General features: G+C 40.0%; 1 protein-coding gene across 10 annotated transcripts in view; it reads right to left on the reverse strand.

Moving 5' to 3' along the window:
* tbl1xr1a (TBL1X/Y related 1a) overlaps positions 1-26,313 on the reverse strand; it is a 145,931-nt gene that overhangs the window by 77,312 nt on the left and 42,306 nt on the right. For 8 of the 10 annotated variants that reach the window (XM_048542051.2, XM_048542056.2, XM_048542055.2 and 5 more), the window contains exon 2: positions 4,123-4,196. The exons of the other annotated variants lie outside the window; for them this stretch is intronic. The gene's annotated coding sequence lies outside the window, so the exon portion shown is untranslated. The remainder of the gene's footprint in view (positions 1-4,122; positions 4,197-26,313) is intronic. 10 annotated transcript variants of the gene reach the window in all.

Below are 26,313 nucleotides of genomic sequence, written 5' to 3' on the forward strand. Positions count from 1 at the left end.
AGGAGGGATGTTGTGAAACTGGGAAGGGGTCAGAACCCTTTATCAGGATTTTAACAAGGATTGGAGGGTTTGAGCTATAGGGAGACTGAATAGGCTGGGGCTATTTTTCCTGGAGCTCTGGAGGCTAATGGATGCCCCTAAACAAGCTTATAAAATCATGAGGGACTTAGACAGGGTGAATAGACAAGGTCTCTTCCCCAGAGTAGTGGAGTCCAGAACTACAGGGCACAAGTTTAAGGTGAGAGAGAAAAAAATTTAGAAGAGGCATGGGGGCAATTCTTTCCCACAGAGGGTGTGTACATGTGTGGAATGAGCTACCAGAGGAAGTGGAGGAGGCTGGTACAATTACAACATTTAATAGGCATCTGATGGGTATGTGAATATGAAGAGTTCAGAGGGAAATGGGCCAAATGTTGGCAAATGGAAGTAGATTAATTTAGGGTATCTGGTTGGTGTGGATGAGTTGGATCAAAGGGTCTGTTTCTGTGTTGAGCGGCTCCATGACTCTGTGAAGGCTGCAGGGTCCCCTAACAGAAAATGAAATGCTGTTCTTCTAGCTTGCACTGAACTGTGCTCCAGCACAGCAGCGGGCCCAAGACAGAAATGTCAGCCAGGGAACAGCATGTGTTGAAGTGGCGGGCAATTGGAAGATTGGGGTAATTTTTATGACAGAATACAGGTGTTCTGCAGAGCAGTCACCCAGACTGTGTTTCATCTCCCCAGTGCAAAGAAGACCACACTGTGAGCAGCAAATATAGAAAGTTAGATTGAGTGACGTTCTAAGTCAGAATGGTGTTTGGCATGGGAGAAAACTCGTAGCTGACAGTATCTGCATATGCCTGTTACTCTGATCGTTCCAAACGGCAGATTTGGAAAATGCTGCTGAAGGAGCCTTGATGCATTGCTGCAGTGCATCTTGTAGATAACACACAGCTCTGCCATTATTTACCATTTTCCAAAGAAGCGGACACTTAATTCAGTGGACTGGGAACTGATCAAGCAGTCTGTTTTCTCCCTAATAAGCTCCTCAAAAGTTATTGAATTGCATCCATTCAGGAAAGTGGACAGTATTCAATGACACGCTTGACTTGTGTCTTGTAGGTTTGGATCGGCTTTAGGGAGTCAGGAGGAGAATTATTTGTCAAATAATTCCCAGTCTCTCGTTCAACAACAGTATTTACATGCCTAGTCTGGTTCAATTTTGGGTCAATGATCACTCTCAGGAGGGTTTAGTGGGTGTTTCAGTGATGGTAATGCCATTCCCTATTGAATGTCAAGAGGAAATGGTCAGATTCGCTCCTGTCGGAGCTGGTCACGGTCTAGCACTTTTATGGAAAATGTTATATATGTCTTTTATCAGGTAAAGTCTGAGTGCTCTCCCGGCCTGGCTGCATACATACACTTTGCTTCAGAATGAGAAACCACAAATTGTGCAATCAAGCAACATCGTCACTTCTGACCATATGATGGAGGGATGGTCATTGATGAAGGAACTGAAAATAGTGAGTGGTACGTGATTCATTTAATTTTTTTTACGGTAAAGGTTTTTTTAAAATGTGAAAATGGGTTGTGTAATTCTTCTAGCCAATAATTGAAAAGTTCATTTTTTAAGAAATTTGCTGATCACTACTAAGATCATAAAAGTCTTCAACTTCAGTCAAAAGCCAGTGACCGAATTTCTGAACTTCTCACATTTAAAATAAATGAAATTGTCCCAATTTATTCTTGGTTTCTGCCAAGAAAGGTACCAATGATGCAATTTTTTTCTTTCCATGGCATTGCTACATTTTGAAAGTAGTTGTTACTTAAAAAACAAAATAAAAGCAGGGCATACATTTTTTTTTAAAAGTCCTTCTTCTACTGGTCAGCGCTTTTAAAAAACCCATTCAGCAAAACCATTAGGCGCGCAAAAGTCAAAAGGTGTTTTTTATCTGCTTTAAGTTAGCTGGCCTTTATAATTTAGTTGAAACAGTGAAATGCTTAAGGCTCTGGCGCCAAGAGGTCATTGGTTAATGGCTATCCAAAAAACATATGGTTTCACTAGCTATCTAAAGTAAGTTATTACATTTTAATAGAAATCCACAATAAAATGACAAGGCTAAACAGCAAGGCAGCAAATTTTCATTTGACCCTGTAATGAAGTTGCATGACACTTGGTTTCTGCGGTGGACAAGACCATATAGAGTTTTAAGTTCCATTTGTACACATAAGAACACAAGAACTAGGAGGAGTGTGCAATTCAACCCATCAAGCCTGCTCCACCATTCAATGCAATCATAGCAAATTCATCTCTATCTCAACTCCAGCTTCTTGCTGGTTCTGCATAACCCTTAGCTAATTAAAATTTTATCCATCTCCTCCTTAAATTTATTCAGTGTTCCTGCAATTACTGAATCCTCAGGATAGTAAATTCCTGACACTCTCAGCCCTTTCAGAGAACTAATTCCTTCTCATCTCCATTAAAATCTGCCAAACCTTTCTTATCTAAAAGATATGACCACTCATTCAAGATCACTTTGTCAATCCCTTTAGCATCCTGTTTACCTCAACTGGATCTCATTTTGTTCTTCTAAACTCCACAGTATAGATCGAATCTGCTTAATGTTTCTTCATAAAACAAATCCCCTGTCAATCTGGTGAACCTCCTCTGAACTGCCTCCAATGCAACAATCATCCCGCTTCAAGTAACGGGACCAAAACCGTATACAATTGTCCAGATGTGGCTTCACTAATGCCTTGGAAAACTGCAGCAACACTTCCATACTTTTACACTCTGTTCCTTTAGCAATGAATGTCAAAATTCCATTAGCCTTCTTTAATTTCCACGTATCTGCATTTGGCTTTTGTCAATTCATGCAAGAGGACACCCAGATCCCTTTAAAAAGTACTCTGAAGCTTCTCTCTATTTAGATAATAAGTTGTCATTCTATCCTTCCATTCAACATGGATCAACATTTATCCTTGCTCAATGCCATCTGCTAAATTTTGTCCCAAATCACCAAACACATGCATACCAACTTGTAAAATTTTACAGGAATTAAAACATATAAAGGTTCTATAGTATATGTGAAGGAGTGAAAGCATTCTGACTGTGCTACTATTTGTCTGTGACTGTGTTTACATATTTAAATGAGACTTTAAAATTAAACCCTTGAGGTGAATTCTTCAGTGCTTCAATAAACAAAAAGGTTGTCTTATGACATAAGGACAGGCATCAAAACCAGTTTCTTTTTAGAATGAGAGAACGTTCCAGAAGATGAATGAATGGGAGGGATTTTTTCAGAGCAGGAGAGATTTATTTCAGAGAAGCAAGTTAGCTAAAAGAAAAAATATGTCTATAATATGACTAGTGCAATTCAGTCTCTTAAACAGTCAGGGCAGGAGAAAAGTCACCCCAAGTAGCTTAGAAGTTCATGGAGAAAAATTCCAGAGTTAGAAAACTTTTAAGGTGTCAACAGGTCATTGAACAAGGCTATCAAAACTTGTTCCTTGAATTCATGGACTAGTGAGTGAGTGCTCAGAGTTTCAGGGTCATGCGTAGAGAAATTACCCAAGAAAGACAACATCTAGTGACAACAAACGTTTGTCAGAAAGAAATGAAGAACAGAGAACATAAATGGAAACCTTCACTGAGGTTTGAGTATTTGTATAGTTGCTGTTAAGGGTAGAATTATTTCTGATATTTGCAAGACGACCATTTCAAATCATTTCAATGCTGTGTAACAGAATTCTTTTTCTCCAGCCCACATGCAATAGACTGTGATGCTCTTTTGTTTAAAGAGCATTGGCAAGGTCTTGCAAATATGTTCAGTGACTGATCGCAAAAGTAACCAAACTGTAGGAAAACAACTATAATCTGCTGAGCCATGTTTCATTCTCGGATCTGACCTGTCCATCATCACCATCAGCTCGGAGCATAATACCCTTGTTACAGATTTTGTTTTTTTTAAAATGTAAACATTATTCCATTGTGAATGCCACCATCAATTTAAGGCCAATGAATTACAATCTCTTCACGTCAAAAACACAATAAGTTCTTTAATTTACATGTGCTTAGTCATCATTTAGGGGCATGCTATTCCTTTGCTACTCTAAGAAAATAGTACTAGAATGCAGACCTACCAGCTTCAAGAACTGCAAAATCTCTGGTTCAGCAAAGGATGTAATGGTGTCAGTACTAAACAATGCTGCAGCACCTGTGTAAAATCAAAATCATTTATCAATACAACCTGCTATAAAAATAATAAACAAATATAACTTCTGATATTTCAAATCAGATTGAATTAAAACAGGGCAGTTAAACTGAACAAATTTTGGGATAAAGTTGTTTACAATACATTTTTTAAAAAGTGCCAATACTGTGATGATGGGAGAAATGTCTGTAACTTTTCTGACGTTGTAAATCGCAAGCATTATGTATACTAATAATGACAATAGTATACATTACACAAACCATAAATACTTTCTATGTCCACATTTTGACAGTAAGAGAAAATATATCAAAAATAAAACAAAGAACTGTGGATGCTGGAGATCTGAAACAAAAACAGAAGTAATGGTGAAATTCACCAGCAATTTCTGTTTCTGTTGGAAACATACTTTAATTAAATGGCAGAAATATTTTAAGTTGAAGAAAAATATCAAGTAGTAAAGTTTGTTATTCCATTTTTATTAACGCCCTTTTGAATAAGAACAGGAGACAGTTACTACTTCCTAAATCTGTATCGTTAGTTCAAACAGATAGCGGTCCAGATAAATATAAAATGTTGAAGTTTAACTGAATGGATAAGTACCTAATTCTAACACATGAAAAAGAAGCATGGTAATATCATTTCTGCAAGGGATATATAGACATCTTACAGACAGGAGATTCAGCAATTCATTTTTTTTTTCATAATCTGAGATAGAAAAGCATTTAAATAAAATACAGGAATCCATTCATTTGCCACCAATCTCCTCACTGTTCAGAAAACTCTACATTTAGTATAGCTCTGTGTTCTACAGACCACCTTGTGTGTTTTGGAGCCAACTCAAAACGCAACTTAATTCTTTATGAAGCGGTTAAAGATATTCATCTTTATTAGAGATCATACATTTCCATATATTTTCCTCAGACTTCATTATTTTGTTTACTGTCTCTGTAGATTAGTTATTTTTCTACATTTTACAATGGAAACACAAGGTTACATTTGATTCAATCTGAAATATGGCCACTACATGCTCTCAAAATGATTTCTGAATCACATTCCATAGCCATTTATTCCTCTAACTAAACACTATCATTTAAAATAATGGTTAATTGAAACTTTTATCAATTAATCATGCAGCTATTTTACAATAAGATTAAAGTTACAGTGACGCCAGAATAACAATGATCGACTGGAATCAATTATCCAATCAAACTTGAAAATAAGGAACAGAAATCAATTTTGCTGGAATAATCCTGCTGTACTTGGAAGACTCACTGGAAACTTTAAACTAAAATAGCAACTCCTGCCCAGCCTCCAACTTTTGGTTAACTGTCAAAATTATGGTAAGCTTTTCCTACTTTCCAGAGTCAAAGGTTTTTACAAAATAAAAAATTGCACAATAGTGACGTGGGCATGAGGAGAGGTAAGAAAGACTGCACCTTGTTTCGTGTTATATTAAATGGACAAATGATGATAAACTGTAACCTTTCATCTGCTTTGAAGTGTACGTTAATGAGGAAAGATGGAAAGCAAGATAAAGTTGAGCAACGACAAAGATGGCTACAATGATAGGAATGCAGTTGCGTCAGGAAAGAAAAACATGCTGAGGTGAAAACAGGGTTGCAGGAGAGAAATAAAAGCACAAGCAACTGAGGAAAGGAACAGGAAGACACTTGCTGAGAGCCATTGCTTTCTGCATCCCAACCCCAAATGTGGTTTCTGCCGTTCAGGGCTCATTTGCCCACTACATCATCCATGTACTTAGTAAGATGAGTTAGAAATAAATATTAAAACAACAAAGATGAAATCAGACCAATACTGAGAAAGAGATAGGCAAGAGAAAACAAATTCATATTTGCACACTTTGTGCAGATCAACTAGTAATAATTGTAACTATTAATTCAACATGCATTTCATTTTAACTCTTCCCATAAACATTCCTATATCCATGCTTAGAACAGATATTGCTATTGTAATTTTGGCTCTAAAATTACCTTCCCATCAGTGAAGACTACAGTACCAACATCATAATAGGCCATTTCCGTTACACTAATAAACTTACGAAACTGGAACATATGTATGAAAAAGCCAATGTACTTAGTTTTAAAATACACCTGCATTGATTATCATCCTCAACTCTCCGAACCTACATTTTTTCTGGGCACATCTTGTCCAGTACAAGTGACAAGGGACAGACTAGTATGGCATATTGGCACAAAAAGCGCATTTTTTTTTCTACACCGTTAAAGTAATTTTACTTGCCATTTATTTTCACATACCACTTTGAAAATTTCAAAAGGTGAACTATCGATCGAACAGCAAAATCTTTCCAATTCAGTGATGTCAAAGATATGAAAATTGTACATAATATTAACTGTGCTTGCACTCATACTGTCACTTGTACATTAATGACATATGGTTATTGCTCCCATCAATGGCAACAATGACGGCAGCATAAATTAGGAAAGTACTAACTGTATTAAAGTCCACCCACCTTTCCCGCTAAGCAGTTGATTTTGGGTTTTCACAAAACTGATTTTTTGATATTGCTCCTAATTTCAGACCAAATCATTACAGTATGACTGTGTTTTCATACTGAAATTTTTTTGGGGCAGAGTGGCCTAGTGGTATTATCGTTAGACTATTAATCCAGAAACTCAGCTCGTTTGTTCTGGGGACTCAGGTTTGAATCCGGTCACAGCAGATGATGGAATTTGAATTCTCCAAAAGAAAGAATCTAGAATTACAAATCTACTGATGATCATGAAACCATTGTTGACTGTCAGAAAAAAACCCACCTGCTTCACTAATATCCTTTAGGGAAGGAAAGCTGCTGTCCTCACCTGGTGTGGCCTATGTGTGACTCCAGGCCCTCACCCATGTGGTTGACTCTCAACTGGCCTCAAATGTCAAGCAAGCCATTCAGTTGTACGGAAGTCTCAAAATAAAATGAAACCACATGGATCACCTGGCATTAACCCAAGCACCGGAAAAGACAACAGCAGAAACAGCCTTGTCAATCCAGTAAAGTCTTCCACACTAACACCTGGGTGCTAGTACCAAAACTGGGAGAGCTGTCTCCCAGCCGTTTGTATGGTATGATTCCGTGAGTATTACTATGCCCCACACACCACCATCACAATCTCTGAATATGTCTGGATATCCCTCACCACCGGCAGAATGAACCCAGCAAAAAGGTGAGGATACAGTTGTATACAGTGGGGAGTTAGTCATTCGGGAGTTCACAACATTTACTCAGGACTCCATGAAGTCCCATGGCCTCAGATTAAACATGAGCAAGGAAACTTCTTTCTGATTACCATATACCATCTTCCCTTGGCTGATGGAGGAGTACTCCTCAATGTTGAGCAACACTTAGAGGAAACACTGAGGATGGCAAGGACACAAAATGTACTGCGGTGGGGGACTTCAAAAGTCTACCACCAAGAGTGGCTCGGCAGCAGTACTACTGATAGAGCTGGTCAAGTCCTAAAGGGCATAGCTGCTAAGCTGGATCTGCAGCAGGTGAGGGAATCAAGAGAAAGAGACATACTTGACCTTATGCTGACCAACCTGCAGGCTGCAGATGCATCTGTCCATGACAGTATTGTTAAGAGTGTGTCCTCGTGGAGACCTTCACATTGAGGATTAATTCCATCGACTGCATGGCACTATCACCGTGAAAAATAGGACAGACTTCAAATGAATCTAGCAACTCAATACTAGCCATCCATGCAGGCGATCAAAAGCAGAAGAATTCTATCTACTCCAGCATAATCCGTAACCTCACGGCCCAGGATATCCCCAAATCCACCATTACCATCAAGCCAGGGTATCAACCCTGGTTCAGTGGACAGTGCAGGAGGGCATGCCAGGAGCAGCGCTAGGCAGGCGTGAAAAATGAGGTGTTAACCGGGTGAAGCTACCAACCAGGACTACTTGCACTGCAAACAGCATAAACAGCAAGTGACAGACACAGCTAAGTCATCCCACAACCAATGGATCAGATCTAAGCTCTGCAGTCCTGCCACATCCAGTCACGAATGATGGTGGACAATTAAACGATTCTTAGAGACAGCTCCACAAATATCCTCATTCTCATCGATGGAAGTGCTCAGCACATCAGTGCTAAGGACAAGGCTGAAGCTTTTGCAGGAATCTTCAACCATAAGTGTCAAGTGGATGAACCATCTCAGCCACTTCCAGTGGTCTGCACCATTTGAAATTCCATTCTTCATCTAATTCAATTCACTCCATGTTGATATCAAGAAATGGTTGGAGACACTGCATACTGCAAAGGCTACTATCCTCCACATGCCTATCCAAGAGTTGCTTAAAAGTCTCCAAAGTATCTGACTCCACTACCACTGCTGGCAGTGCATTCCACACGCCCACCACTCTCTGTGTAAAGAACCTACCCGTGACATGTCCCCTATACCTTCCTCCAATCACCTTAAAATTATGACCCCTCATAACAGTCATTTCCGCCCTGGGAAAAAGCCTCTGACTATACAATCTGTCTATGCCGCTCATTATCTTTTTTTTGAGGGAGTGGGGGGAGATGACGACTTATGGTTAACTGCCACGATTTGCTTACGTTTTTAAAAAAGCAGATTGACTCTGATTGGTCAAGCATTTCCAGTGAAACTAACCAAAGATTAGCTGGTCATCTATTTTCTTCAGTCAAAATAGACACACAGTGTTCTATCTGCAAAGAAAAAGGCCCTGCACACGTTAAACACGGCTTTCGGAACACACAAGTGCACCACAATGTCAGCTTGACTGACAATTCTAAATTGGTTGTCAATGTAATTCTTCACACACTCAAGATTACTTAACAAATGCAGACGTACATCTAACACTGGGCATTGCTTTGAGAATTTTCAAGGCAGAACATCTGTTTTAGCTTGATGATAATGTCCTTTTAGTACTGCTACTTCATAGCAGTGGCAAGAAACAGCCAGATTCATCTGTTGCTCAAGCATTTCAGATACTTTAATCTGAGGCAGGCTGGACAATTTTCAGGGTCAAAAAAAAGTGACAGCTTTAGACCTGTTTTTGAGCTTATGTGATACATAGCAGCAATAACCTGATCAGGGTAGCCATCATCCTGTGGGGTGATCTTCATGTATTTCCCACGTCAGCATGAAGCTAGTATAGTGAACAAATGGCTTGGGCCCCATTTACCAGGTAACCTGGCCAATTTTGTAACCATAAACTGTGGGAATCCCAAATGTGTACATGAACTCGTGAAGATAGATTTGCAGCAGGCAGTAAGTGTACTTTCTGGTTTATTTCTCAACTAAGACATCAAAAGGAAGTGAGCTCAAAGTCCATTTGCCAACCAATCAGCATTTTCATACAAGATAAACATTGTTTGTCGCACAGTATTGCTCGTAAATGGTCCCAGCGAGTGCAAAACAAAAACCTTTGACAAAATATGTTATTCTTGCAAACAATGCAAGACATTTTATATAGGGAAAATGCTTACAAAATTATACACAAAACAAAATCTGTTAAAAGGTTAGAAGAGTTTGTAACTAGAATTAATCAAAAGGTTAACAGCATAACATTTTGAAATACTTATGTTACATTGGATTACATAACTACATTTTTTACCGTTACCGTCTGTGGGGACAGAACTGAAAATTACAACCCGGTTCCTCACAAAAAAAAATTATGTTCTCCAAAATAAATGCCTTCAGCCCTTTAAAGACCTACATTCCTGTACGATAGGATTCAGTTACCATTTCAGCAATTTAAATTAAACAGAAACAAATTCAAAAATATTTTGGAAAAATGCGATAGACAACAATTGAACTGAGAATAAGGCAAAATACTGCATTTAGAGAGTTTAGGAAGTTCAGGATGGATTTGGATGTAGACAGGGAGGAGTTGAAGTACAACAAAATTGAGCTTTTGTTGGCATTTTTCCCTCTGCATTTTATGCTCTTGTTCTCTAAATAATTACTTATCCAAAACTTTCAGCTTTCCATTCCAGTGGCTGGACAACGTTCTAACACTAAATCCCTGGAGCAAAAGTGCTATAAATCACCAGAGTATTTTGTAATCCATAAATTATACTTTTGGATTGACTACACATTTAACAAATCAAACACAAAGAAAGAAAGCTGCAGGTCAGCAATATTGACATGTTTGTTCACTGTAATCCCTCTGACCTACTTTGAGCTGCAAAATGTCAGGAATACAAAATGTAATGTATACTCCTGTACAGTTGCTATGACAGTGCTGCTGCAATGAAGTATTTATAAGCTTAGCAGGAAGAAAAACATAAGAAACTTCAAGAGTTTAAAGCTAGAAACAAAGCAGACAGTGATAATATTTAATTATCAAATTCTGAATTATAAATAGTTCATTTTGTTTTACAACAAAATATTTATGTCAGCAAGCCATCAACAAATCCAAACTGGCAAAAGACAAATCAATTAATCAGTTGTTTTACAACTAAAGAAAATACCTTTTATCAACAGTAATGCAACAACAAACTGCACAAACAATAAATCTTTGTTGGTCCAAAGCTTTATTGAAATATTTATTTTCACACTGTTAGAGAGGTTAGAGTGTACTATTGTTGCTATAGTCACATTAGTCCATGGGTGACAACTTAAAATAAAAATACTTTGCCTGTTGTAAATTAGCCAAACGAACATTTTAAGCAAATCAGACATTTGTTAAATTTAGAATAAAAAAAACTAAGTTCATAACAAAGTTATTAAACAAAATAAAATTTATTTAATGGAGATGCAATAATTGATTTACATAAAGTCAGTTACTTAAGTGTAAATTCTTATCATTTAAATATCCCCAAAACACAAGAGAGAGAAAAACAGACACACAGACTTGCTTCAAGAAAAAAGAAAAACTAAACTCTCTGCAGAAGTTGGCTTTCTGAAAAAGAAACATTGGTCAAAGCATTAATTTTGATGGAAAAGGGACAAAATGCAGAATGTTCCAGAATTTGTTGCTCTGGTGTTCTAGTACATAAGGTCAAGTCACTAATCACACATAGTTGTTATGGATCTTTCAGATACAGCTTGTTGAACAAGTACAATATTGAGATGTTCCTCTAATCACTTTTAGAACAAACAGGTTTCAACCTGAACTCAACAAGGAGGTTTTCTTTTCAGAAATGGAGAAAGGAACTGGGGAGTCCTTCTTCTCAGCTCCTTATCCCACAACTGATGGCCAGACACCTCAGAATTCCCTACCCCAGTCACTGTTCAAAACAGCCCCAGCAGGGGTTTACAGCATAGCAAACAGTTAGCACAAGATGTTAAAAATATCTTCAATGCCTAGTGATCTTCCAATGGTTTCTTTAAAAGAAACCACAAAGTATTTCCACAAACTTGAAATAAATACATTTCCCCCCAGTGCTTCAGAAGTCCAGGAAATATTTACTATGAAAGGTCTTTATAACAAAACCAAAAACATTTTCTATTCTCACAAAGGCTCAGCTTCCAAAAAACATAAAACATTTTAAGCACACGTCGTTCACCAGTACTTAATGATTGACTGATACAAAATTTACTGCAGAAATATGGAAACCCCATACCTGCAATTATACAGTTCCATAAGATTTATACTTTTAAAAAAAAAGTGCATTTGTAGGTCTCATTTAAAAACCACAAGAACAATAAATAGTCTATCATGCTACCTCCTGTCTTACAGACTATTCGGAAAGTCACATACGAATGAGCATTTGTACGGCACTCATGCTTAGTGGAGGGCCAGTGCAATACAAGCTTGGAACATGGCAAAATGTAACTTAGTGTGTGTTTATGTTAGGATTCAACCAAACTAGAAAATCAGTTAGGGTAGTGCAGACCCCAGATATTTAACCTCAGCAGCTACTAACAGAAAAATTTGTTATGTACTTAAAAGAAAATTCGAAACCCTGCTGACATTTGAACACGTTCAGACCAAGAGCATTGCATGGAACAAATGTGTATTTAAGCTTCACAAGATAAAGACTCAACAGAAAACTACACAGATACAATGGATTCCTGACAAATTTTCTACATCCTTTTTCATACAAGTTCAGAATCAGCAGAATGTGCTCAAAATTAGTCAACTGCTAATAAAAATAATTTGTCCACTCAGCAGGCATGTAATGTCAATGCGCATCAGTTTTTAGGACATACATCAGTGATATTCATGTGAGTTGTATCTTTTCTAATCCCAGTGAGAAACTTGGCAACTTCTGAAATTGGGAAAATTAAACAAGATTTGTCCCCTCCATTCTTCAGGGAAATTGCAAACTTTACCTGCGTTGATTATCCACAGGTTCCACAGTCACAAGCAGTTCTCAGAAACAAAGGCTAAGTAGGACGGGGGGTGGAGAGAGGAGGGAAAAAGTCTGAGTTGACTGACTGACAGTGAGGGGAAGAAAACTGTCAGTGTGTATACTAACTTTCAAAAGCCATCGCAGAAGAGTGAATGGTCTCCGGAAATGAGAAGTGTGGACTCATAGTACTCAATAAGGTCCAGTTAAATCTGAACAGTTCGACAGGGAGGCAATGGCCTAGTAGTATTATCACTGGACTGCCAATCTAGAGAACCAGATAATGTTCTGAGGACCTGGATTCGGATCCCACCATAGCAGATGGTGGAATCTGAATTCCACACACAAAATGGAATTAAGACTCTAATGATGACCATGGATCCATTGCCGATTATTGGAAAAACCTATCTGGTTCACTACTGTCTTTTAGGGAAAGAAACTGCCATCTTTCCCCCGTCTGGCTTACAATGTGATTCTTAACTACCCTCTGGGCAATTAAGGATGGTCAATAAATGCTGCCTAGCCAGTGACACCCTCATCCCGTGAATGAGCAAAAACAGTTACGAATTGCCTTTCTTGGATTAGAGGGAACAAAGATCAGAGTAATATCAGAATGAGTGGTGGAAATGAAGGAGCAGTCACAGAAATACTAAGGAGAACCAAAATTAAAAAGGCTACTCATTAAGAAGTTTGAAAGTGAAGACACATATAACTCAAGGAAAGATCTTGTTTTCTGCAGGCCAAACTCTGGAAGAATCAAAATTGGGCAAGGGGTAAGAGCTGTGGCTGGTGGAGGAGACAAGAAATTAGAGGATTGTTTGTGAGCAAGATCATGGGGATAAAGAATAAGTTAAAGGATAAAGGCCACAGGTTACCTGTTGCTACAGTGCATCCTATATATGGGTTGTCACAATAGGAGTAAAATATAGGCGAGCAATATAAAGCGTCCAGCATCATACTTTAATTCCCAAGGCCTTTGTGAACTTGAAGTGGCTTTAAAGCTTATCATGGTTGACATCAAACTACAGAGATCAGCAAATTCAGGAAACCAAATGTGGAATAAACAAAATCATCTGAACTGAAATTAACATTTTATCTGAACATATGGAAACCAGTCAACCTAGTAAGGACCAAGAAATGTGCATTGCCTGTTCTAGTTTACAACTGAAAGAGAACAGGCACATATTGGAAGTACAAAGGAAAGAGAGCGGAACAAGACTCAGCAATAACACAAACGAACCATACTTCAGTAACTATTTTCCGAGAGAGAGAGAGAGAGAGAGAGAGAGAGAGAGAGAGAGAGAAGAAAGGAGCAGAGACAGACAGAGACAGAGAAAAAACATGGATTAGAAACAGTAACAACTGAAAAACCTAGTTTTCTCTCTCTCTCTCATTTCCACCTGGGCCGATCAGAAGCCAGCACCAGTACTAAGAAGAAACAACCATTCACTGAGAATTCAAGGATTCTACAAATTTTACTAGTGCTGAGGATATGAGATGACAACTAAACAGCCATGGACTCAAATTCAACTCTCACAGCTCACGAAATCCCAGAACCTTCAAACACACAACTGCACCTCCCACTCGCAAACCATTTCCACTCCCCCTCCCATTCTTTAGATGACATGTCCATCATGGGCCTCCTGCAGTGCCACAATGATACCACCTGAAGGTTGCAGGAACAGCAACTCATATTCCGCCTGGGAACCCTGCAGCCTAATGGTATCAATGTGGACTTCACCAGTTTCAAAATCTCCCCTTCCCCCACCGCATCCCTAAACCAGCCCAGTTCATCTCCCCCCACTGCACCACACAACCAGCCCAGCTCTTCCCCTCCACCCACTGCATCCCAAAACCAGTCCAACCTGTCTCTGCCTCCCTAACCTGTTCTTCCTCCCACCCATCCCTTCCTCCCACCCCAAGCCGCACCCCCATCTACCTACTAACCTCATCCCACCTCCTTGACCTGTCCGTCTTCCCTGGACTGACCTATCCCCTCCCTACCTCCCCACCTATACTCTCTCCACCTATCTTCTTTTCTCTCCATCTTCGGTCCGCCTCCCCCTCTCTCCCTATTTATTCCAGAACCCTCACCCCATCCCCCTCTCTGATGAAGGGTCTAGGCCCGAAACGTCAGCTTTTGTGCTCCTGAGATGCTGCTTGGCCTACTGTGTTCATCCAGCCTCACATTTTATTACCTTCAAAGTGCATTTTCTTTCTTCTTCCATGGTATTACAGATATCCTCTGCTTTTTCATGTGTGACATCGCTGTGTGCGATAGAGAGTTTAAAATATTGTTGTGACTGACTGAGGGGATTAAAAGGAGGCGAGCTGATGCACCCCTCTCCACCTGGTCCTAAATATGGTACAAACTGCTGTCACTATAGTTACAGAGAATAATCATTTATACAGTGGTGGATTGAATGCTAGTCAAATGGTCACAATGTCTTTGTTAGCATTAAGCTGCTGAGGCTACACTCACCTTGGCAAGTGGGGAATATTCCATTGCACCTCTAATTGCTTAGAAGGTGGTAGACATGCTTAGATGAGACAGGAAAGGAGTCCATCAGAATTTCCATGGATTTTAATTTTACCAGCACACCGTCAAACGTTGCCTTGGTGATGAAGACAGACAGTCACTCTCACCTCACCTCTGAAATTTGGCATTGCGTCCTTGTTTGGAGCAAGACTAACAGCACTGAAGATCATAATGAGGTGCGGAGTCAAGTGGTGCTCACAAAGCCCAAATTAAGATTATTTGATGGGAAGATTTAGGGAGGACAGAATGCCAGTCAAATTAGAGAGACAATAAGACGACTTGACATTGGTATTTTCAATATCTATTACACTCACTACAAAAATTGAAGGAGAAAAGACAGAATATCTCCAGGAGAAATTCTAGAAGGGGCTGGAGAAGGATAGAGAGCAAGGGTGTCAAAAGGAGGTGACAAGGCTGAAATAAACTGAAGTGAAAGCAGAAGAAAGCGCCAGAGAGACACAATGGAATTGATTCTCAATTTGCTACCCTGCCACTGTGTTGACATTACCGAGAGCTGTTGGTTAAAAGACAGACCAATGTTGCTTTTCATTGATATGAATAAAATTTGGATGATTTCTATCACCACTAATTGGCCCTCACTCCCAGGATTAAGCCTCGACAAGTCAGTTCTTACACTGAAATATTATTTATTTGTGTATGGTGAGACAAGCAAATGAAGATAAGAAGAACTTGTAAACAAATTACAAACAAAATAGAAAATAATAGCGAATACCTTCGTCTGCCCCAGTCTCCTGTGGTACTCATAATGTTCACATCAGCAAATCACAAACATTAGGATCAGACCAGGTACTTGCTCAGAAAGAGGCAAAGTTAAACAATTGCCCTTATGTATTCCAGTTATGCACTAGCCACTTAAAACTAAAAAATGATGCCAAGATAGAATCCCAAGATAAGGTAACTTAATGGTTCTTTCAATAGAAAACATTAGGGCAGCACAGTGGCTCAGTGGTTAGCACTTGCTGCCTGACAGCACCAGGGACCCGGGTTCAATTCCACCCTCAAGCAACTGCTTGTGCGGAATTTGCACGTTCTCCCCGTATCTGCGTGGGTTTCCTCTGTGTGCTCCGGTTTCCTCCCACAGTCCAAAGATGTGCACGCTAGGTGGATTGGCCGTGCTAAGTTGTCCATCATGTTCAGGGATGTACGGTATGGGAATGGGTTCTGGGTGGGATGCTCTGAGGATCAGTGTGGACTTGTTAGGCCAAAGCGCCTGTTTCCACACTGTAGGGATTCTATGATCTATTCGCTTCTGACTAAAGCAAAAATAAGTAAACAAACAGTCTGTCAAAAATTACCTGTACAAAAACTGTGCACAGCACACTGTTAAATGATCTACACTGTCAGCCCACATAGATGCATGCCGTCTGCTCATTCAGAAAAATATTCTACAGTCAAGAGGGTATAGTTTTTTCAATCTCTAAAGAAGACTCGAAGACATTAAAAATAAATTTAAGCAATTAAAAAATTCGAATATAATTTAAGATTGGCACCAGATGTGAATCATAACCAGTGATGTCAAATGTCAACGCCGCAGCAGTAACTTTACTCTTATGCTATGTTCACCACCACCTTCTGGTTGCCAACCATTTTTAGCTCCTCCTTCCACTCCCTGGATGACAAGTCCATCCTGGGCCTCCTCCAGTGTCATAACGAGGCCACACGCAAACTGGAGGAAGACCACCTCATTTTCCACTTCGGGAGCTTACAGCCTAAGGGCCTCAACACAGAATTCACCAGTTTCAAAATCTCCCCACCCCTGGCCTCATTCAATTTCCAACCCTCCCTCTCACCCCCAGCTCTTGACACAACACAACCCATTCATCTCCTCGCCCACCTATCCGCCCCTCCTTTCCCACTGACCAATCCCCACGACGACCTACTGCATCAATCTATCATGATCCCACCTACCATCCCCTAGCCTCACCCTTCAATTCATTTCCAGCTCCCTTTTCCCCTCCCCATTTCTGAATAAGGGTGTAATCCTGAAATGTCAACTTTCCTGTGCCTCCAATGCTGCCTAATTTGCTGTGTTCCTCCAGCTCCACACTGTATTGACAATGTTAGGATTACAGTGGCATAAATGGTGGTGGCATCCTGCTGGAGGTGAGAGAAATGCTGGCCAGTGACGATCTGATGTGGATGCTGCCGCTTCCAGCGGGATGTCATCACCAGACACACACTACCCTCCTCCCTCCTGTTAGCTTTCTGCAAAGACCGTTCCCTCGGAACATTGTGGGTAGGTGACAGGGATTGCAAAACTACAGGATGCTTTGCCCTGCAAATGCAGAGGGAATACCACTTGCCCATCCACCATATCCAAGGACCCAAAACACACCTTCCAGGTGCAGCAGTGTTTTACCTGCTGTTCAATCGATCTAGCCTACTGCATTCGCTGCTCACATTGTGGTCTCCTTTACACTGGGGAGAGGGAGCACAGATTGGGTGACCACTTCACAGAACACCTACACTCAATCCACAAAAAAGATCCTGAGCTTCCTGTTGCCTGCCATTTTAATAGACCTTGTTCCTCGGCCAACATCTGTCTCAGGTTTGACGTAGTGCTCCTGCAAAGCTCAGCAGAATCTGGAAGAACAGCACCTCAAATTCCACTTAAGAACTCTACAGTTCTCTGGACTCAATATTGAGTTCAACCTCTCCCATGTCCTAACCCCAATCCCCAAATGCCTTATCACATGAAATGCTATTACACACTCCATTGTAAGCCATCAATGCTTCCCATTAGTAGCTAATCATTCTCCTAAACTGACCACTATCCACTCCTTTGTGCAACATTTCTCTCTTTAGGTTCTATCTCCACTATTATTTATTCCTCACCCCCTGCTCCCCGTCCTATCTTCTGCATTAAAAAAAACAACCTTTTCCTCACTATCATCAGTTCTGAAGAATGGTCATTGGACCTGAAATGTTAACTCTGATTTCTCACCACAGATCCTGCTGAGCTTTTTCGGCAATTTCTGTTTTTGTTTCTGATTTCCAGCATCTGCAGTTCTTATCTACTGGTGCTCCATTTGTTAAAATACCACTCAGTGTAACAGATGGTCCTATCATTGATGTAAGAACTTAACCGCGGTGTCGCTTGCAGGGACATGACAGGCATTGCGACTGCATGGATGACGAGTTTTCTTTTTCCAGCTGCAGTGGTAGAAAATACTGGATTCTTAATTCTCTCCACAAAGTCTCAGTTGTCTGCTTAGCTGTCATTCCCTCTCTATTACTGAAATGATTACATGTTTAATGATCTGTTGACTCAAATCATTTTCTCTGCTAAATTTATAGCCAGGTATATTTAGCTTGCAGCTGACCATTGTGTAGTCACAAGTTGAATTGTTCCAATGGCTTTAGAATCCTGGCATTGAAAATAAGGGAGGTTCCCAAAACCACACTTACCAACAGGGAGAACAGCTTAACAACCTGCCAGGAAGCAACCCAATTTTTCTTATTATATGTCATTCATTGCTAGAGGGTAGGTACTTCTAGCAGGATCAGCATCCATTATCCATGTCTGATTGCCTTCAAGGTGACAATGGTAAACCAGTTTCTTGAACTATACAGTCCAACAGGCGTAGGTCCACCCACAATCCTCTACTGGAATGGATTTCCAAAATTTTACACAGCATCTGTGAAGGAATGGCAATATGCTTGCAAGTCAGGATGGTATATTGCTATAAGTGGGATTTGCAGGTGACTAGCAAGAGATTTGGTTCAATATTTTCTCGCATGTTGAGAGAGAGATAGAAATGACCGAAGTATGGTATCATTGGGCTGTAATGTGGACTTTACAAGCTTCAAAATCTCCCCGCTCCCAACCACATCCCAAAACCAGACCAGCTCATCCACACCTCACTGACCTATCCATTCTTTCTCCCACCTCAACCCCCACACCCATCTCCTATCAGCTTCATCCTCGCCTCCTTGACTGACCTACACCATCCTAAATCCCCACCTACACTCACCTTTACTGGCTCCATCCCCATCTCCTTGACCTGTCTGTCTCCTCTTCACCTATCTGCTCATTTATCCATCTTCCATCCACCTCCCCCGTCTCCCTATTTATTTCAGAATCCCCTTCCCCTCCCCCATTTCTGAAGAAAGGTCCAGACCTGAAACATCAGCTTCCTTGCTCCTCTGATGCTGCTTGGCCTGCTGTGTTTCTCAAGCTCTACATGTTATCTCATCTTCAATAAGATTTAGACCTTTTTAGGTAATTCATTTAGGAGATGGCAAATAAAATTCAAATACTAACATTAGACCTACAAGTAACACTGCACATTGTTCACCTTGTTGAAATCTATCAACATTGGAACAATTCCTAAAGGGAGTACTGATGTAGTGTCATGCTTCTACCATCCACTCACAGCTGGAAGGTCTACACAGCCAGATTTGCCAAGGCCAAAGCCTTGGAATATCATACAGAAGGCAATTGCATTAACGTGTAAAAATAAAAGCAGCTTCCATTCAGACTGTAGCAATCTTGAAGTATATTGACCCAGAAAGTGATTTGAAAGTTATGATTGAAACCAGCATAGGTCTGAGACTATAAAAAGGGGAAACAAGATGAATGATGTTTTTCACCTTGGACAAACAGGATATTACATTTTGCACAGTTTTTTTTAGAAAGAGCAACTAAAACAACCTCAAATCTCCCCCAGTCACAAATTTGGTGTCTTTTCCCGCAAGCTCGTTAGCATTTGGCTCAGTTTGACCCTTTCACAGATCAGTTAAGCGTTATAATAGGTAGTCCTCAATTAGTACATTTTCACTAACGCAGTTTTTACTTCGCTAACCGATTCCAATAACGTGAACCTGACTTCCAACAATGGGAATTCTTACCTGACTCCCACAACATACAGATATAAATTTTCACTGCACCTCAGTACATGTGACAACAATAAATCAAACTCAGATCCTAAAACTGAGGATTCTTGGACAAGTTCCCGTTCATTCAATTAGTTTTGGCTATTGCCTGCGTCAACTAAAGCTGGATAAGGTTTTAGAATTGCTCCAAAAGAGACACAACCTTTCATTTTGTACATTTTCATGTTTTTTTTAAAACATTGTATTTGTATTCTGTACTTGTTCGATGCTCTCACAATGTAAACTGAACACTTACAGGGGTTTCTATTTGAACTTGTTTTTTGAATAATGCAGCTTCATTTAACGCAATGCTTTTCAGAAATGTAACTACCACATTAAGCAAGGACTGCCTGTATGTAAAAGCATACCTTTCCCACCACTACATAAACAGGGCTATTATCTCCCCAGCAAACCTCACTGCTTGGCAGTGATCGTGTTAGGAACAGAACAATTGTGGAATTAACTCCTACTATTCACCCCTACGATTGATAATATATTTGCAACAATTTCCAACAAAAAAAAACAAACCAACAAAACGAACCATTTCTTACATTAATCCAAAGTTGTTATTGTTAAAATTAAATTTTAAATTATCCAGCAATGCAAGTTATGCAATTTCAATATAACACTGTTTTTGCACAACTTAAGTCATAATACCAATCCCTTCAAAGTTGATAGAATGACAAAAACAACACATTTACAGCTAACTGCATTCACAACAGCATGTTGTTTCATAAATGGAATATAAAAATAGTTGTTTTAATGTGCACAATATTAGCTTATGGACAAAACCATCCAAACTTATCATAATCCCAGGAGACAAACAGAAAACGTAAACTTGAGAGTTAGAAAATACATGGCTAGGAAATACTCAATTATTCATATTTGTTCAATAACTGTTTTTAGAATTTTGTGAAAAGGCTTTCATTATTGAGTAAAGCTGCATTTTAATTCTTTTTTAAAAAAGGAGAGAGAGAGTTTGGTTGTTAAATACTACCACAGCAAACAATTAAAGACCAAAACAACGATCATTCAAAGCTCTGGTTAGAACAGCAAAAGCAGAGTCAGTCTTGGAACAAAATCTTGAGGGTTGATTGATCTTGGAGGGTTCTGTGCATTGATTTACTTTGTTTTTTTTTCGTTTGCAGGATGTGGGACCTTCCAGGCTGGCCAGTATTTACTGCACGTCTGTAGTAGCCCTTGAAAAGGTGATGGTGAGCTGCCTTCTTGAACCGTTGCAGTCCACGTACCATGGATTCTCTCCTCAACATATGCAACCTTAAACTAGACACTTATTCACAAGTAATTCATTATCTCAGTGATTTTGAGTTTCCTAGTTTACCTATTTATCCCGTTGACTAGTCTGAAACTAGTCACGCTTCTTTGCAGTTTCTTCCTCCTATGGAAACCACATCTCTGCTCCCACCCACCCTTTGTGGCTTCCCTGCCTCAATGTCTCTTCCTATCCTGACACACACTACCAGTCCCCTGCCAGCTCCCTCACTACCAGCAATAACAAATGCCCACCACTCCTCCAGTCACAGGCTTGCCTTCACCATTTCCTTCCAAGCTACTTACAAGAATGACTTTTCCTGTTGAGATACCCCATGAGTGGATTTTCTGGGGTGATGTGAGGACTTTAAGCCCATGCATTTTGACCATTTACTTGGCTACCCGATTCCAATAACGTGAACCTGACTTGCAACAATGGGAGTTCTTACCTGACTCCCACAACATCCAGAAATAAATTTTCACTGCGCCTCAGTATATGTGACAACAATAGCAGAGAAATCAAATCTAGAACCAGGGGCATAACTTAAAGTTGGGGAGCACAGTCTAATTATTAGAGGCAAGCTTGTTAATTTTCTTGCATTTTATTTCAAACCTACATCCAACAGAAGTTACTCAAAGATATAGCATCTTCAATCTATCTAGAGAGTGCAGTGTAAGCTGAAATAGGTCTAAAATGAAACAGAACACTTGCTTATGCTTTTTTGCCTACAGTCTATTAGTACCCAAAGTTCTCTATATACGCAAGTCCTTCTGTCATCTTGGCCAGTGCTGTCCAATGTGCTTACTATTCAGCAGGTGTTGTTGGGAGCAGTCATCTCAGCTTCAGGAGATCTCTGCAGGAGTTCCTCAGGGCAATGTCCTAGCCCAACCATCTTCAGCTGCTTCATCAACGACCTTCCCTCCATCATATTGCCAGAAATGGAGATGCTTGTTAATGATTGCACAATGTTCATCACCATTCACAAATAACCAGACACCAAAGCAGTCAGTGTCCAAATGCAATGAGATATGGGCAATACCCGGGTCTGGGCTGGCAAGTTAACATTTGCACAACACGAATGCCAGGCTATGACCATCACCAACAAGAGCCAATTTAACCATTGCCCCTTGCCATTCAATGATATTACCATTGCTGAATCCCCCACAAACATCATCCTAGGAGTTATCATTGATCAAAAAAACTCAACTGGACTCACCACATAAATGCAAAGGCTGCAACAGCAGGTCAGAGGCTGGGAACACTGTGGGAAGTAATTCACCTCCTGACTCCCCAAAGCCTGTCCAGCATCTACGAGGCACAAGTCAGGAGTGCGATGGAATGCTCCCCACTTCCCAACACTCAAGAATCTTGATATCATCCAAGACAAAGCAACCCATATGATTGGCACTGCATCCACAAGCTTCACTCCCTCCACAGAACACACTGCTGCTACTCAGTAGTACACTACCTACCAGATGCACTGCAGAAATTACCCAGAGATCCTCAGACAGCACTTTCCAAACCCATGACCACTTCCATCTGAAGGTCAAGAGCAGCAGACATATGGGAATACCACCACCTTCAAGCTCCCATCAAAGCCACTCACCATCCTGACTTGGAAATATATCGTCATTCCTTCACTGTCACTGGGTCAAAATCCTGAAATTGCTTGCCAAATGGCATTGTGGGTCCAACCACAACAGTTCAAGGAGGCAGCTTCTCAAGGACAACTAGGGACAGGCAATAAATGCTGGCCGACTGTGACGCCCGTCTCCCACACAAAGAATAAATGAAAAACAAAAGTGACGAATCTACCACTAATATGCTGCAAATTAATGCTGAGCATTTTAGGTGTACACAACACTGAATCTTGTTGAAGTCAGAGCTCCAGACAGAAGTATAGTTATCATTCAGTAAACCATTACTCGTCATCAGTTTTTAATTGACCGAGGAAGAATCATTTATGTTGTTGGACAGGACTCATGTACTGGTCAGACTATAATCACATTTATCTGAAAACAGTTCAGTTGTCGCGTTTCCAGCGACCTGGAAGCTGAAGGACTACTTATTGAATGAAGCAAGAAATCTAGTTTTTAATTTATTAACCTCTTCCCCCGCTTCCCTGCCTTCTGGTGCCTCTAACTGACAACATATGTAAACCTGTGGCACTGCTCTGTGAAGTGCTGTGAAAGCTTGGCCAGACTTCAGAAAGACTACTGCCCAATACAGGAATTTAGGTTAGTATTCCCCATGTCACTAAAAATCCTCATTTGCAATTATCTGATAGTTGTCAGTTTTTGCAAAAAACAGTTGAAGTGTGTCAGCAATAAGCAGTGCCACATGGCTGCTAATAATTGAAGTGTGTAACTTAGGCAATGGTTAGCCAAACATCCAGTTTTGTACCAAATATTCTGGTTTTAAGCCAGTCTGGCCACTGTCTGGTACCAGTTGGCTTCACACACTGTATTTCAATCCTTGTGTACTTCAGCTGCAGAGAGTTATATGCCCCTCCTTTGCTTGTCTGTAGCAGCTTGAGGCAGCCAGGACAAAAGTCAAACCTGATGCAAATTCCTTTTTAACAGAAAAAGAAGCTGCTGCACACTGTCAACAAATGAACACCGTTACCATCCTTTAAGAATATAATTAAAATTTTCTGAAGAAGGGTCTCGACCCAGAACGTCAGGCATTCCTGCTCCTCTGATGCTGTTTGGCCTGCTGTGTTCATCAGGCTTCACACAGTGTTACCCCTGTACAGTGAGTTTGATTTGCAGAACAGTTGGATTGCAATACACTTATGAACTGTTCTGCTGGTTCAAACAATGAGAGTATCAATCTTGACTGATGCTTAAGAACCTTAGACCTATCATGCTGCGTGTATTTTCTATAATGTGGCGAACATAGTGACCTGATCATGTTAAGTTTGGCAAGTATGAAAATCCTGTTGGACATCATGTTCTGGAGCACTTAGACACAACAGTCAGGAAACAACCTTTGATAACTTTGCACACGCTGTTTGAAATGAAAATAGCATGGTATGACTAGACAGGAAGTCCTCATGCTATGAAGGACTGATCGCTCATCTGAGAAATTAGGTCACTGAATTATCTGAGTTGCCACTGTTGTGGCTGTAGTGAAACAGTAGTTAATTTTGGAGCATATTTCAGTGCTATTACCAGGATGCTGTCGGGCCCAACAGCCTTTGCAGTTTCCAATGTCTTTAGCAATTTCTTAATATCACACAGTGTGAATCAAGTCTGAAGACGGGTGATGTGATGTTAGGGACTTCTGGATGAGGCTGAGGTATATCATTCAATAGGCACTTCTTCCCAAAAATGCTGCAAATGTTTCAGCCTTGTCATTTGCACAGATGGGCTGGGGCCCCCATCATTGTGGGGTGGGGATATTTGCAGACCTGCCTTCTCTTCCAAGTTATTTAAGTATCCACCAACATTAAGTGCCAGCTGGATATAATAGGATTACAATGCTCATATCTGATCTGAAGGGTAGTATCAATTACCTGTTGTATGCTGCTTCTGTTATTTGGCATCCAGGTAGCCCCATGTTGTGGCTGTACCATTTTTAAGGTATCACTGGTGCTGTGTGCCTGTCCTGCACTCCTGTATGCTTCATCTGAAAGCTTCGGCCAAAGGCCATGAGCAGGCTCACTATCCAAAGTCCGCAGGTGGCTTTTGATGCTGGATGGCTTGGGGAAAACCTTAAATTTTCAAAGATCAACATCGCCACCAACTGAGGTAGGAAATGAGGGCATCAATCTAATGAGAATGGGCAGGGATTTATTTTCTTTTCACAAATGCCACTGTTGTCCAGCTATGATCATAGCAGGGCAACCACCACAGAGGATAACTGTTAGCCACAACTGCAGCCTATTGCTCATTGAGGAAGGCATCCATTAGTTGATCCTTGAGCTCCCAATTCCTACCTATCCTGTACATGTTACATTGAAAATCCAAATGGCATGGGAGCAGGGAATTAACAGATCTCTTAACTGCATATATTTATTGGCAACTAGCCACATCCAAACCTCAGCTGCCCTCTCTATTCTGACTGAGAGTTGTTTAGCAATCACAACGAATCAGCACAGACTTGCCCACATGGAATCCAGGCCCAGTCAATTTTCAAGAAGTCAACTAAAAAGTTCCCATAAACGCTGGGTGAAGTAAATTTAAAACACATTGCACACTGTTGATTTTACAGTTTTGGCTAAAATAGCAATTATGCTTTCTATCATATTCTGTCATTCAGCAAATAGCAGGCCACAAAACTGGAAAATCAATACAAATTTATGTAGAGATTAATGCACTGTTCCACTTCAAACATTAGAATTGTTTTATGCAATTACTGAAATTTGACAACACATGGGTGTTCACTGAAATAAATAGTCAAAAAATTCTGTTTGCATCACATTCAAATATTTAAAATAAATGAATAGATGTTTAGTCACATTTAAGAGATTCATAAAAAGCTTCTGATGCCCACAAATTGAAATATAGGGTATAGCCAAGCATTTAAACATTTTTAATGCACATGTCCAGGACACAATATAATGAAAATAATAGATTTCAAAACATTATGGTTGTTCATCTGGTTTAACAACTAATCTAAAAATGAAATATATTCAAATAAGTTACATTAACAAACATGAAAATTATATAGATTTCACCATTAGCACAAGCAACATATGTTGACCACCGAAATTAACTCCTTAGCTTTCAGTGATCCAAATATATCAGTTGCCCTGGATCGTCTAATCTTCAGTGCCACATATTCCTGAGGTGTCCTTTCGAGTTCAAAGATATCATCCACAACTGAATCAAATCAAGTTGCTCCACTCAATTTTAAATGTAAACTTGATTTAATTATGCCACAGCAAACCCATTTCATACATAGAATTAGAAACTTCCAAACCCTGAATGTGCTCATGACAGAAAGCACACTTAGAATGGATGTTAAAGACTATGCACATTCCAAATGTATCAGGTTGAGCAGCTTCAATGGATTATTTTTCTCCCTTGAATTTACAGGAAATAGACTAGAAAATCTTATTGACTACCAAAATTGCTGAAACCTCAATAAAGACGTGCTTATAAAGCAA

Source organism: Stegostoma tigrinum, chromosome 14 (genome assembly GCF_030684315.1).
Source record: "Stegostoma tigrinum isolate sSteTig4 chromosome 14, sSteTig4.hap1, whole genome shotgun sequence".
Lineage (NCBI taxonomy): Eukaryota > Metazoa > Chordata > Chondrichthyes > Orectolobiformes > Stegostomatidae > Stegostoma > Stegostoma tigrinum.